Below are 16,258 nucleotides of genomic sequence, written 5' to 3' on the forward strand. Positions count from 1 at the left end.
CAGGGTGCAGTGCAGTGGTGCGATATCTGTTCACTGCAAGCTCCACCTCCTGAGTTCAAGTGATTCTCATGCCTCAGCCTCCTGAGTAGTTGGGATTACAGACGACCACTACCATGCCCGGCTAATTTTTTTGTATTTTTAGTAGAGACAGTGTTTCACCGTGTTAGCCAGGATGGTCTCCGTCTCCTGACCTCGTGATGTGCCCACGTTGGCCTCCCAAAGTGCTGGGATTACAGGTGTGAGCTACCGTGCCTGGCCTAATATGGGCTTTTTTTCATGAAGATGGCAGCATTCTGAAAGAAAAACAGAAGCATGCCAGGCATGCTGGCTCATGCCTGTAATTCCAGAACTTTAGGAGGCCAAGGCGGGAGGATCACATTAGGTCAGGAGTTTGAAACCAGTCTGGTTAACATGGTGAAACCTCACCTCCACTAAAAATACAAAAATTAGCTGGGTGTGGTGGCACACACCTGTAGTCTCAGCTACTCAGGAGGCTGAGTCAGGAGAATTGCCTGAATCTGGGAGGTGGAGGTTGCAGTGAGCTGAGATCATGCCACTGCCCTCCAGCCTGGGTGACAGAGAGAAGGACTCCTTCTCAAAAAAGGAAAATAACAGAGAAAAGAAAAGAAAAACATAAGCAGTCAAAACTGTTTGAGCCTAGGCTCCAAACCAACACATTGTCATGTTCTCAGGTTTCTACTGCCATGAGCAAATAAGGCCAGCCAGATCAAGCGTTTGGAAAATAGATTCTGAATCTTCATGGGAATGGCTGTAAAAGCACCTGTCAATGTACATGGATACAGGAGGGATGAAAAATTGCTACCATATTTGCGATCAGTATCCTTCTGTTTGTTTTTTTTGTTTGTTTGTTTTTTGTTTTTTTTTCTTGAGATGGAGTCTCACTCTGTCACCAGGCTGGAGTGCAGTGGCACGATCTTGGCTCACTGCAACCTCCGCCTCCTGCATTCAAGTGATTCTTGTGCCTCAGTCTCCTGAGTAGCTGAGATTACAGGCCTGCACCACCACACCCAGCTAATTTTTGTATTTTTAGTAGAGATGGGGTTTCTCCATGTTGGCCAGGATGGTCTCGATCATCTGACATCGTGATCTGCCCAATTCAGCTTCCCAAAGTGCTGGACTTACAGGCATGAGCCACCATGCCCAGTCCATTCTGCTTTTTCTGCATATGCAGTCTGTAGAACTCTTCAACATCAAAAAATTGTCCAAACACCCACAGCTACTGAGTGGCTTGGGCCAGGACTCAGGATCAACTCTGTCTAACTCCAAAGCCTATGTACCTCCATGGATCACACTACTCAAGTAGCTGTCATAGACTCTTAAAATCCTGGAGAGTGACATTTCTAAAATAAAAGCCAGATTGCTTGTAGATGTGTGCCCATAAAGTACTGTTTATTATTGGGAAAAATCTCAAGAAATCACTGAAGTGCATGGTGGCCCAAATCTGTAATTCCAACACCTTGGGTGGCTGAGATGGGAGAATCATTTAAGCTCAGGAGCTCAAGTGCAGCCTGGGCAACATAATAAGATCCTGTCTCAATAAAAGAAATTTTAAAAATTAACCAGGCATGATGATACTCAGGTGTCCAAGGCAGGAGGATTGTTTAAGCCTGGAAGGTGGAAGCTGGATTAAGCCATGATTGATTACACTACTGCACTCCAGCCTGGTTGATAGAGTGAGACTCTGTCTCAAACAAAATGAAACAAAAACAAAAAAGAAATTGCAAAAGCATTTTGAAAGAACGTAGAATAATTTGGAAAAAATAGCTGACATAGCTGATATAGAGTAATTTGGAAAACATAACTTGTTTTAGATAATCAAAGCCCAACAACACACTGCTTATTTTTTATCATCGAACAAATTTGAGGCCAGGTGCGGTGGCTCACACCTGTAATCCCAGCACTTTGGGATGCCGAGACGGCAGATCACCTGATGTTGGGAGTTCAAGACCAGCCTGACCAACATGGTAAAACCCCGTCTCTACTCGAAATACAAAATTAGTCGAGTGTGGTGTCTCGCGCCTGTAATCCCAGCTACTCAGGAGGCTGAGGCATGATAATCATTTGAACCCAGGAGGCAGAGGTTGCAGTGAGCCAAGATTGTATCACTGCACTCCAGCCTGGGCAACAGAGTGCGACACTGTCTCAAATAATAATAATAATAATAATAATAATGAAAATGTGGAAACTTTGAAAAGAAAAATAACTTCAGAGAACTTAAATTTAACATAGTTTAATTGAGCGAAGAATAATTTGCAAATTAAGCAGCCTGTGGGTCCTGAGTAGCCTCAGAGAGACTCCAGCACAGCCACATGGTAAAAAAGAGTTATGCACAGGGAAAGCATAGGGACATACAAAGAAAAGAAGTGGTACAGAAACAGCGAGATTAATTACAGCTTGGGATTTGCCTTATTTGAATATGGTTTGAGCAGTTGATGTTCTTCTATTGGCACAAACATAGTGGTTGGTACAAGAATAGGTAAAAGCCTATTTAGATATCCAGTTAGGTTTTAGTTGACTATGTACCGAAAAACCTATTGACCAAAATTAAACATTAAAGGAGTTAGCTTTAGGCCATAATTAATTTAACAATATCTCCCATTTGGTTAGTTTCTCAATTTTGAGAAATAACCCAAAACTTTAGACATTGATATTACCTTGTCACCATCAAAAATTTACTTATGACCGGGTGCAGTGGCTCATGCCTGTAATCCCAGCACTTTGGGAGGCCAAGGCAGGCAGATCACAAGGTGAGGAGTTCAAGACCAGCCTGGCCAATATGGTGAAACCCCATCTCTACTAAAAATACAAAAATTAGCCGAGTGTGGTGGTGGGCACCTGTAGTCCCAGCTACTTGGGAGGCTGAGGCAGGAGAATCCCTTGAACCTGAGAGGCTGAGGTTGCAGTGAGCTGAGATCATGCCACTGCATTCCAGCCTGGGTGACAGAGAGAGACTCTGTCTCAAAAAAAAAAAAAAAAAAAAAAAAAAAAAAAAAGACGTATTTAGTTTCAATTTCCACTGTAAAATAGTAGAACTGTGGGTTTTGTAAAGTGAAAAAAGGGATTTCGGGTTACTATTGTTTAAAAGGATTACAGTAGAAGAGACCTCCTTGTATTGAAATCTGCTGTTTACAAAAGAAAAACAAGACCTTGTCAGTTTTAGAATCTACCTATTTCTTTAAATTTGCAGTTTGACTATGTCACATTTAGCATGCATGACTCCATTTTGGTTTGTTTTGGTCTATTTGGGCCTAGTGAACAAGCTCAGTCCAGAATGATGGCCTCGAATAATTTTGTTTTTAAAAATTCCCCTCTTTTGATTAAGTTTTCACATAGATCAGAGTGTCACCAAACCTCAGGGTTTTAGTGTCACTCTCAGTTTCCATTATTTTAGGTTTCTGTTCTTATCAGATCATTCATAGGTTATGGTGTTCTCACGGTCAAATACATCTTCAAGTTTTCGTCATTCCAGTTAAAGAGAGACCAGTTGACATTCTAGAGATGACTGCATGCAAAGATTTTCAAGTTTTGAGAGAATAGAGTGCAGTAGGGAGACTATTATTTTGACTATCAGGAAAATAATATCAAGAGTTTGAAGTATGGTTTTATCTATTTATTTATTTTGAGATGAAGTCTTGCTCTTGCCACCCAGGCTGGAGTGCAATGGTGCAATCTCGGCTCACTGCAACCTCTACTTCTGGGATTCAAGGGATTCTCCTGCCTTGGCCTCCCAAGTTGCTGGGATTACAGGTGTGTGTCACCACAGCTGGCTAATTTTTGTAATTTTAGTAGAGAAGGGGTTTCAACATTTTGGCCAGGTTGGCTTCAAACTTCTGACCTCAGGTGATCCACCTGCGTTGGCCTCCCAAAGTGCTAGGATTTCAGGCATGAACCACCGTGCCCAGCCTGAAGTATGCTTTTTAACCAAGGTCCCCACTGAACTAAGCAACTATGATTAAACAGATCAAATGATTAGCTAGATAAGTTGTCTCCTCATTTCAACCAAGCAGTGTGTTCATTAATCCCCTACAACTGAATCTCTGTAATACTCAATGTATTTCTCCATGTGTAACTACAAATACTAGCAACTGCACAGATACTTCTCTGTTTATCCAGTAAGTAAACTAGATATATTCTTTTATTTAGCACGACTTTAGTAAAAAATTTTAAAGTCTATTGGGTAACCATAGCCTTTACAGTAGAATCTGCTATAGAGCATATTATGGAAGATAAATTTCTAACCATTGCCTCATTTACTCTAAACCTTTGAAAGAAAGACCTAACAAATCATGAACACTCAGAAGAGTAATGGCCTCCTGGCAATGCTCTCTAACTTATTCTGAATAAGTTTCTCTTTAAGTTAATGTTGCTCCAAGAGCAGTGGATCAATATTCTGTTTCTTATATTATGAGGCAAAAAATTTCCCATGTCACATTTAGCAAGAATGTGAGAAATTTCCCATTTCTCACTGATAGTTGCCCTTCATCTTTTACCTATCCAGATGTAAGTTTGTTGATGTATTTGGCTGCAAAACCATGAGTGCACATAAGAGATCCCTTTTTTATTTCTGTTGTTTGTAGAGCCATAAAAAAGTGATCTAGGAGTGTCATGATAGCAGAGATGTCTTCATTTTTGATATTCTGGAAAAAGCTATCTATGTCAAGTTAAGCCATCTGCTTAGCTTTACCTAAAAATCTCCAATTAAGATCTCCAATATGATTGCAAGAGTTTAGAGGGCCCCTTGTGAGTTTAAAGATTATGAACCCAAAGTTTAAGGTCCCAAAGTCTTGATGCAGTGTAAGTGGCAAGCGGACTCAATCTCTTTGCTCTAGATTATAAAAGGTTTTCCTGTTCCCAGTCAATAGACTATTAAAAGCTTTTCTGGCCAGGTGCAAAGGCTGAACAGGTTCTCACTGTGATGAATGAGTGGGTTACAGTGAACAAGTTCCTTCTGTAATGAATGAGTGGGTGAGAGTGAACAGGTTCTCACTGTGTTGAATGAGTGGGTGACAGTGAATAGTTTCCCACTGTGATGATTGAGTGGGAGAAAGTAACAGATTCCCACTGTGGTGAATGAGTGGCTGACAGAGAACAGGTTCTCACTATGGTGAATAAGTGGGTGAGAGTGAACAGATGCCACTGGGGTGAGTGAGTGACTGACAGTGAAGAGGTTCCCACTGTGGTGAATAGGTATCAGACAGTGAACACGTTCACCCTGTGATTAATGAGTGGGAGACAGTGAACAGATTCTCACTGTGATGAATGAGTGTGTAACAGTCAACAGGTTAATCCTGTAATAAATGAGTGGGAGGCAATGAACAGGTTTCCAATGTGATGATTGTGTGGGTGACAGTGAACAGGTTCCCACTGTGGTGAATGAAAAGCTGAAATTGAACAGGTTCCTAGTGTGGTGAATGAATGCCTGACAGTGAACAGGTTCCCACTGTGGTGAATGAGAAGCTGAAATTGAACAGGTTCCTAGTGTGGTGAATGAATGCCTGACAGTGAACAGGTTCCCACTGTGATGAATGAGAAGCTGAAATTGAACAGGTTCCTAGTGTGGTGAATGAATGCCTGACAGTGAACAGGTTCCCACTGTGATGAATGAGTGGTTGATTATGAAAACGTTCCCACTGTGATGAGTGAGTGGTTGTGAGTGAACAGGTTCTGACTGTGGTGTATTAGTGGGTGAAAATAAAGTTTCCCACTGTGATGAGTGAGGGGTTGACAGTAAACAGGTTCCTACTGTGTAACAGAGTGGCCAACAGTGAACAGGCTTCTATAGCGGTGAATGAGTGGGTGACAGTGAACTGGTTCCCACTGTGATGAATGAGCGGCTGAAGGGGAAAAGTTCCCACTGTGGTGAATGAGTGGGTGACAGTGAAAAAAATTCTAAGATGGTGAACCTCTGGATGACAGTGATCAGTTTTCTCCTGTAATTAATGAGTGGCTGACAGTAAACAGGTTTGCACTGTGATGAGTGAGTGGGTGACACTGAACAGGTTCTACTGTAATGAATGAGTGGGTGACAGTGAACACATTCCCACAGTGATGAATGTGTTGGTGACAGTGAACAGGTTTCCACAGTGGTAAATGAGTGGGTGAGAGAGAAGAGGTACCCACTGTGATGAGTGAGTGGGTGACAGTGAAGAGTTTCCCACTGTGGTGAAAGGGTGGTTGAGAGTGAACAGATTCCCACTGTGATGAATGAGTGATTGACAGTGAACAGGTTCCTGCTGTGATGCATGAGTGGGTGTCAGTGAACAAGTTCTCCCAGAGATGAATGAATGGGTGACAGTGAACTGGTTTACACTATGCTGAATGAACAGCTGAAAGTAAACAGGTTCCCGTTGTGGTGACTGAGTGGGTGACAGTGAACAGGTACCCACTGTGATAAATTAGTGACTGACAGAGAATAGGTTTCCACTGTGGTGAATGAGTAAGCGACAGTGAACAGGTTTCCACTCTGGTGACTGAGTGACTGACAGTGCACAGGTTTCTACTGTGGTGATCGAGTGGGTGACAGCAAACTTGTTCCCACTGTGGTGAATGAGTGGCTGACGGGGAAAAGGTTTCCATTGTGATGAATGAGTGGCTGACACTGAACAGGTTCCTACTGTAGTGAATGAGTGTGTGACTGTCAACAGGATTCTACTGTTTTGAACGAGGGGGTGACAGTGATTATGTTCCTCTGGTAATGAATGAGTGGGTGACAGTGAAGAAGTTGCCACTGTGATTAGTGATTGGGTGAAAGTGAAAACATTTCTACTGCAGTGGACAAGTGGATGACAGTGAAGAGTTCCTACTGTGGTGAATGAGTGGCTGAAAGTAAACAGGTTCCCACTATGATGAATGAGTGGGTGACAGTGAACAGGTTCCCACTGTGACAAATGAGAGGGTGACAGTGAACAGGTTTCCAGTGGGTAAATGAGTGGGTGAGAGTCAACAGTTTAGCACTGTGATGAGTGAGTGGGTGACCATGAACAGATTCCCGCTGTGGTAAATGAGTGGCTGAGAGTGAATAGGTTCCCACTGTGATAAATGAGTGGGTGACAGTTAACAGGTTCCCACTGTGGTGAGTGAGTGGCTGACAGTCAACAGGTTCGCACTGTGGTGAATAAGTGGCTGACTGTGATCAGTTTCTCACTGAGATAAATGAGGGGATGACAGTGAACAGGTTCCCACTGTGATGAGGGAGTGGGTGAGAGTGAACAAGTTCCCACAGTATTGAGTGGGTGACAGTGAACAGGTTCCCACTGTGATGAATGAGTGGCTGACAGTGAACAGGTTTTCAGTGTGGTGAATGAGTGCCTGACAGTGAACAGGTTCCTTCTGTGATGAAAGAGTGGGAGACAGTGAACAATTTCACACTGTGATGGATGAATGAGTGACAGTGAACGGGTTCCTCCTGTAATAAATGAATGGGAGACAATGAACAGGTTCCCATTGTGATGAATACGTGGGTGACAGTGAACAGGTTACCACTGTGATGAATGAGTGGCTGACAGTGAACAGGTTACCAATGTGATGAATGAGGGGCTGACAGTGAAAAGGTTGCCACTGTGGTGAATGAATGGGTGACAGTGAACAGGTCCCACTGTGATGAGTGAGTGGGTGACAGTGAATAGGTTTCCAGTGTGATGAATGAGTGGATGACAGTTAACAGGTTCCCATTCTGGTGACTGAGTGGATGACAGTGAACAATTTTATGTTACAGTGAACGAGTGGGTGACAGTGAATTGGTTCCCACTGTGGTGAATGAGTGGCTGAGAGGAAAAAGTTGCCACTGTGATGAATGTGTGGCTGATAGTGAACAGGTTCCTATTGTGTTGAAGGAGTGAGTGACTCTGAACAGGTTACTGCTGTTTTGAATGAGTGGTTGACAGTGATAAGGTTGCTCCCATAATGAATGAGTGGGTGACAGTGAACAGGTTCCCGCTTTGATTAGTGATTGAGTGATAGTGAACAGGTTTCTACTGCTGTGAAAGAGTAGGTGATAGTGAACACGTTTCCACTGTGGTGAATGAGTGGCTGACAATAAACAGGTTCCCACTGTGATGAATGAGTGGGTGATAGTGAATGGGATTCTCCTATAATGAATGAGTGGGTGACAGTGAACAGGTTTCCACTGTGATGAATGAGTGACTGACAGCAAACAGGGCTTCACTGTGGTAAATGTGTGGGTGAGAGTAAACAGGGTTTCACTGTGGTAAACGTATGGGTGAGAGTGAACAGGCTCCAACTGTGGTGAATGAGTGGCTGACAGTGAACAGGTTCCCACTGTGGTGGATGAGTGGCTGACAGAGAACAGGTTCTCACTGTGGTTAATGAGAGTGAGTGAGAGTGAACAGGTTTATACAGTGGTGAATGAGCGGCTGACAGTGAACAGGTTCCCACTGTGATGAATGAGTTGGTGACAGTGAACAGGTTCTCACTGTGATGAATGAGAAAATGAGAGTGAACAAGTTCCAAATGTGCTTAATAAGTTGCAGACAATGAACAGGTTTCTACTGCAGTGAACGAGTGTTTGACAGCGAAGAGTTTCCCACTGTAATGAATGTGTGACTGACAGTGAACAGTTTCCCACTTTGATGAAAGAGTGGTGACAGTGAACATGTTCCTCTTGTAATGAACGAGAGGCTGACAATTAACAGGTTCCTACTGTGATGAATGAGTGGATGACAGTGAACAGGTTCCCACTGTGGAGAATGAGTGTGTGGCAGTGTACAGGTTCCAACTGTGGTGAATGAATGTATGAGAGTGAACAGGTAGCCACTGTGGTGAGTGTGTGGGTGACAGTGAACTGGTTCCCACTGTGGTGAATGAGTGGTTGACAGTAAACAGGTTCCCAATGTGGTGACTGAGTGGCTGACAGTTAACAGAATTTTACTGTGTTGAAAAAGTGTGTGGCAGTGAACTGGTTTCCACTGCAGTGAATGATTGGATGATAGTGAACAAGTTCCAACTGTGAAGAATGAGTGGATGACAGTGAACATGTCATTCCTCTAATGAATGAGTGGGTGACAGTGGACAGATTCCCACTGTGATGTATGAATGGGTGACTGAGATGAGGTTCCCACTGTGGCAAATGAGTGGGTTACAGAGAACAGGTTGCCACTGTGATGAATGAATGGGTGAGGGTGAACAAGTTCCCACTGTGATGAACGAATGGCTGACAGTGAACACATTCCCACTGTGATGAATGAGTGGATGACAGTGAACTAATTCCCACTGTTGCAAATGAATGGGTAACAGTGAGCCTGTTCCCACTGTGATGAATGAATGGGTGACAGAGAAGATATTTCCACTGTGATGAATGAATGAGTGACAGTGAACAGGTTCCCACTGTGATTAAAAAGTGTGCGACAATTAATAGGTTCCCACTCCGATTAGTGAGTGGGTGACAGTAAAAAGGTTCTCATTGTGGTGATGGAGTGGGTGACAGTGAACAGGTTCCCACTGGGGTTCAGATGTGGTTGACAGTGAACAGGCTCCCACATTGATGAATGTGTGGGTGAAAGTGAACAGGTTTTTACTGCAGTGAATGAGTGGGTTACAGTGAACAGGTTCCCAATGTAATGAATGAGTGGGTGACAGTAAACAGGTTCTGCCTATAATGAATGAGTGGTTGAAAGTGAACAGGTTCCCACTTTGATGAACGAGTGGGTGACAGTAAACAGGTTCGTCCTGTAATGAATGAGTGGGTCAAAGGGAACAGGTCCCCACTGTGATGAATGAGTGAGTGACAGTAAACAGGTTCCCCTATTAATTAATGAGTGGGTGAAAATGAACAGTTTCCCACTGTGATGAGTGCATGGGTGACTGTGAACAAGTTCCCAATGTTATGAAAGTGTGGGTGACAGTGAACAGGTTCTCACTGTGATGAGGGAGTGGGTAACAGTGAACAGGTTCCCACTGTGTTGAGTGAGTGGGTGACAGTAAAGTGGTTCCCATTTTGATGAGGGAGTGAGTGACAGGGAACAAGTTCCCATTGTGATGGGTGAATGGGTAACAATGAACAGGTTTCCACTGCAATTCGTGAGTGTGTGACAGTGAACAGGTTTCCACTGTGATGAATTACTGGGTGACAGTGAAGAGGTTCCTGCTGTAATGAATGAGTGGCTGACAGTGAACAGGTTCTCACTGTGGCGAATGAGTGGTTGGGAGTGAACAGGTTCCCACAGTGTTGATTAAGTGACTGACAATGAACAGGTTCCCACTTTGATGAGTGAATGGCTTACAGTGAACAGGCTCCTACTTTGATGAGTGAGTGGGTGACAGTGAAGAGGTTTCCACTTTGGTGAGTGAGGGGTGACAGTGACTAGGTTCCTATAGTGATGAATGAGTGGCTGACAAGGAACAGGTTCCCACTGTGATGAATGAATTGGTACAGTGAATAGGCTCCCACTGTGATGAATGAGAAAGTGAGAGTCAACAAGTTCCAACTGTGCTTAATACGTTGCAGACAATGAAGAGGTTTCTACTGCAGTGAACGACTGGGTGACAGTGAACAGTTTCCCACTATAATGAATGTGTGGCTGACAGTGAACAGTTTCCCACTTTGATGAATGAGTGGTGACAGCAAACAGGTTCCTCTTGTAATGAATGAGAGGTTGACAATTAACAGGTTCTCACTGTGATCAATGAGTGGGTGACAGTGAACAGTTCTCACTGTGTTGAATGAGTGGGTGAGGGTGAGTTTGTTCTCACTGTGGTGAAAAAGTGGATGACAGAGAACAGGTACCCACAGTAATGAGTGAGTGGTTGACAGTGAACAGGTTTCCACTCTGATGAATGAGTTGGTTATAGTGAACAGGTTTACACTGTGATGAATGTGTATGTGACAGTGAACAGGTTCTCACTGTGGTGAATAAGTGGGTGACAGTGAACAGGTTCTCATTGTAATGAATGAGTGGGTAAGAGTGAACAGGTTCTCACCATGGTGAATTAGTGGTTGACAGTGAATAGGTTCTCTCTCTGATAGGTGAGTCAGTGAAAGTGAACAGGTTCCAACTGTGGTGAGTGACTGACAGTGAACAGGTTCTCACTGTGGGGAATGAGTGCCTGACAGTGAACAGTTTCCCACTTTGATGAATGATTGGGTGACAGTGAACACATTCCTTGTATGATAAATGAGTGAGTGACAGTGAATAAGTACTTACTGTGTTGAACGATTGTGTGACAGTGAACAGTTTCCCACTGTGAAGAGTGAGTGGGTGAAAGTGAACAGGATCCCATTGTGATGAATGACTGGGTAACAGTGAACAGGTTCCCACTGTGATGAGTGAGGGATGAAAATTAACAGGTTCCCTCTGTGATGAATGAGTGGGTGACAGTGAAAATGTTTTTCTTGCAATGAATGAGTGTGTGACATTGAACAGGTTCCCATTGTAACAAATGAGTGGGTGACAGTGAAGATGTTCCCACTGTGGTGAATGAGTGGCTGAGAGTGTGCAGGTTCTCACTGTGGTGACTGAGTGGGTGAGAGTGAACAGGTTCTCACAGTGATAAATGAGTGATTGACAGTGAACAGGTTCCCATAGGTATGAGTGAATGGGCGGCAGTGAACAGGTTCCCACTCACTAGTTCCCACTGTGATAAGTGAGTGCATGACAGTCAACCAGTCCCCACTGTCATAAGTGGGTGACAGTGAGCAGGTTCCCAATGTGATGGATAAGTGGATGATAGTGAACAGGTTTCACTGTGATTAGTGAGTGTGTGAAAGCGAACTGTGATGAATGAGTGGTCGACAGTGAAGAGGCTCTCACTGTAGTGAATGAGCAGGTGACAGTGTACAGGTTCCAACTGTGATGAATGAATGGGTGAAAGTGAAGAGGTTCCTGCTGTGATGAATGAGTGGTTGACAGTGAACAGGTTCCCAATGTGGTGAAAGAGTGGTTAAGATTGAACAGGTTCCCAAAGTGGTGAATAAGTGACTGACAATGAACAGGTTCCAACTGTAATGAATAAGTGGATGACAGCAAACAGGTTACCACTGTGGTGAGAGAGTAGGTGACAATAAACAGGTTCCCACTATGATGATGAAGGAGTAGCTGACAGTGAACAGGTTCCAATTGTGATGAGTGAGTGGATGACAGTGATAAGTTTCCCACTGTGATGAGAGCTTAGGAGACAATGTATAGGTTCCCAGTGTGATGAAAAATGGGTGACAGTGAACAAGTTCCCACTGTGATGAGTCAGTGGGTGACAGTGAACTGGTTTCCACTGTGATGAGTGAGTGGGTGACAGTGAACATGTTCCCACTGTGATGAATGAGTGGCTGACAGTGAACTAGTATCCAATGTGGTGAACGAGTGGGTGAGAAAGAAGAGGTTCCCCCTGTGGTAAGTTTGTGAAAGTGATCAGGTTCCCACTGTGATGAGTGAGTCGGTGAGAGTTCACAGGTTCCCACTGAGATGAATGAGCAGCTGACAGTGAAGGGGTACGCACTGTGATGAGTGAGTGGGTGAGAGTGATCATATTCCCACTCTGCTGAATGTGTGGGTGACAGTGAACAGGTTCCCACTCTGATGACTGTGTGGGTTAGAGTGAACAGGTTCCCAATGTGGTGAATTAGTGGGTAAGGGTGAACAGGTTCCCACTGTGATGAGTGAGTGTGTGACAGTTCCCTCTGTAATGATTGAGTAGGTGACAGTGAACAGATCCCCACTATGGTGAATGAGGGGGTGAGCGTGAACAGGTTCCCACTGTGATGAGTGAGTGTGTGACAATAATCAGGTCACCATAGTGATGAATGAGTGGATGACAGTGAACAGGTTTTCACTGTGTTGTATGAGTGGATGAGAAAGAACAGGTTCCCAATGTGGTGAGTGATTTGGTGACAGTGAACAGGTACCCACTGTGATAAGTGAGTTGGTGAGAGTGAACAACAGGTTCCTACTGTGATGAATATGTGTGTGACAGTCAACAGGTTCTTACTGTGATGAGTGAGTGAGTTAGAGTGAACTGGCTCCCACGGTGGTGAATAAGTGGGTAACAAAGAACAGGTTCCCACTGTGATGAGTAAATGGGTGACTGTGAACAATTTCCCACTGTGATGAAAGAGTGGGTGACAGTGAACAGGTTCTCACTGTGATGAATAAGTGGGTTACAGTGAAAAGGTTCTTACTGCATGGAGTGAATGGGAGACAGTGAAACTGTTCCCACTGTGATTAGTGAGTGGGTGACAGTATACAGATTCCATTGTGATGAATGTGGGACACAGTAAACAGATTCCCACACAGATGAGTGAGTGGGTGACAGTGAACAAGTTCCCTCTGTAATGATTGAGTAGGTGACAGTGAACAGATCCCCACTATGGTGAATAAGCGGGTGAGCGTGAACAGGTTCCCACTGTAATGAGTGAGTGTGTGACAGTGAGTAGGTTCCCACTGTAATGAGTAAGATGCAGACAGGAAACATATTCCAACTGTGGGGACTGTGTGGGGTTCAGGTTACAGGTTTCTACCACTGTCAACGATTGGGAGACAGTTAACTGGTTTCCAGTGTGGTTAATGAGTAGCTGAGAGGGAACGGATTTCCACTGTGATGAATGGGTGACTGACAGTGAACAGGTTCTTACTGTGGCGAATGAGTGGGTGACAGTGAACAGGTTTCTACTGTGGTGAACAAAAGGGTAACAGTGATCAGGTTTCTCCTGTAATGAATGAGTTGATGACAGAGATCAGGTACCCACAGTGATGAATGAGTGGCTGACAGTTAAAAGGTTCCCACTGTGATGTGTGGTTTGGTGACAGTGAACAGGTTTCTATGTTGGTGAATGAGTGGGTGACACTTAACAGGTTCCCGCTGTGGTGAGTGAGTGACAGTGAACAGTTCCCCACTATGATGAGTAAGTGGGTAACAGTAACCAGGTTCCCACTGTAATGAGTGAGTGGGTGCCAGTGAACAAGTTCTAATGGTGATGAGTGATTGGGTGACAGTGAACAAGTTCCTACTGTGTTGAGTGGGTGGGTGACAGTGAACAGGTTCCCATGGTGGTGAGTGAGTGAGTGAGAGTGAACGTGCTCACATCATAATAAATGAGTGGGTGACAGTGAACATGCTCCCAATGTGTTGCATGAGTGGGTGAGAGTGAACAAGTTCCGCTGTGGTAAACAAGTGGCTGACAGAGAACAGCTTCCCACTGTGGTGAATGAGTGAGTGAGAGTTAAGAAGTTTCCACTGTGGAGAATGTGTGACTGATAAATAACAGGTTCCTTCTGTGATGGGTGAGTGGGTGACTTTGAACAGGTTCCCACTGTGATGAATCAGTGGTCGACACTGAACCAGTTTTCACTGTGATGAAAGAATGGGTGACAGTCAACAGGATGCCACTGTGGTAATGAGAGGGTGAGAGTGAAGAGGTTCTTATTGTGGTGAATGTGTGGATGATAGTGAACTGTTTCCCACTGTGGTGAGTGTGTGGATGACAGTGAACAATTTCTCATTGTGATGAATGAGTGGGTGAAACTGAATGAAAAATTTCCAAGGGTGATGAATGAGTAGGTGATGGTTAACAGGTTCCCACTCTCACCCACTCATTCATCTATTACCGTGTCACCCACTCATTTATTATGTTGTGAGCATGTTCACTCTTACCCACTCACTCACCACAATGATGAGTGCATGGGTGACAGTGAGCAGATTTCTACTGTGATGAGTAAGTGACAGTGAACAGGTTCTCACTGTGATGAGTGAGTAACTAACAGTAGACAGGTTACCATAGTGATGAATGAGTGGGTGACAGTGAATAGGTTCCCACTGTGATGTAAGTGGGTGATATTTAACAGGTTCCCACAGTGATGAATGAGTGGTGACAGTTAACCGGTTTCCACTGTGATGATCGAGTGGGTGACAGTCAACAGGTTCCCACCGTGGTGAATGATGGGGTGAGATTGAACAGGTTCCCACTGTATTGAATGAGTGGCTGGCAGTAAATAGGTTCCCACTGTGATGAGTGAGTGGGTGAGAGGAGACAGGTTCTCACTGTGATGCATGAGTTGTCAATGGTTAACAGGTTCTCACTGTGATGAGTGAGTGGGTAAGAGGGAACAGCTTCCCACTGTGATAAATGAGTGGGTGACATTGAACATGTTCCCACTGTGCTAAGTGAATAGGTGAAAGTGAACACCTTTCCACCATGATGCATGAGTGGGTGACAGTGAAAAGTTTCCCACTGTGGTGAGTGAATGGTTGGCAGTGAACGGGTTCCCACTGTGATGAATAAGTAGGTGACAGTCAGCAGGTTTCCATGCGATGAGTGGGTGACAGTAAAGAAGTTTTCTCTGTGATGAGTGAGTGGGTGACACTGAAGTTTTCCACTGTGTTGAGTGTGTGGGTGATGGTTGACAGGTTACCATTGTGATGAATAAGTCAGTGACATTGAATAGGTTTCTGCTGTGGTAAGTGAGTGGGTGAAAGTGAACAGGTTCCCACTATGATAAGTGTGTGAGTGAGAGTGAACAGGTTCTCACTTTGGTGAATGAATGGCTGACAACAGGTTCCCACTGTGGTGAATGAGTGGCTGACAGTGAACAGGTTCCCACTGGGATGAATGAGTGGGCGAGAGTTAACAGGTGCCTCCTATAATGAATCAAGGTATAGAGAACACTCCTCAACAATATCAGGATACACAACCCTCTCAATAGCTCATACAACATTCTCCTTTATAGACTACCTGTTAGGCCAAAAACAAAGCCTTAACACATTTTTTAAAACTGAAATTTTATAGGTTACTTTCTATGACAAAAATAGAATTAGAATATAAAACAATAATATAAATAATTGATAAATTTACAAATATATAGAAATGATACAGCACACTCTTGAGCTTGCGCTTGTTCAAAAAACTGGGCTGGGTGCAGTGACTCATGCATGTAATTCCAGCACTTTGGGAGGCCTAGGTGGGGAGATCACCTGAGGTCAGGAGTCCAAGATCAGCATGGCCAACATGGTGAAACTCCATCTCTACTAAAACTACAAAAAACAAATTAGCTGGGTTTGGTGGCATGCGCATGTAACCCCAGCTACTCAGAATGAGGCTGAGGCAAGAAAATTGCTTGAAACTGGGAAGCGGAGGTTGCAGTGAGCTGAGATCATGCCACTGCACTCCAGCCTGGGCTAGAAGAGCAAGACTCCATCTCACTAAAAAAAAAAAAAAAAAAAAAAGTAAAAAAAAATACTACACATGGCTCAGGCAGAGTGGTTCATGCCTATAATCGAACATCTTTAGGAGGCC

Source organism: Colobus angolensis, unplaced genomic scaffold (assembly GCF_000951035.1).
Source record: "Colobus angolensis palliatus isolate OR3802 unplaced genomic scaffold, Cang.pa_1.0 Scaffold99, whole genome shotgun sequence".
Classification (NCBI taxonomy): Eukaryota; Metazoa; Chordata; class Mammalia; order Primates; family Cercopithecidae; genus Colobus; species Colobus angolensis.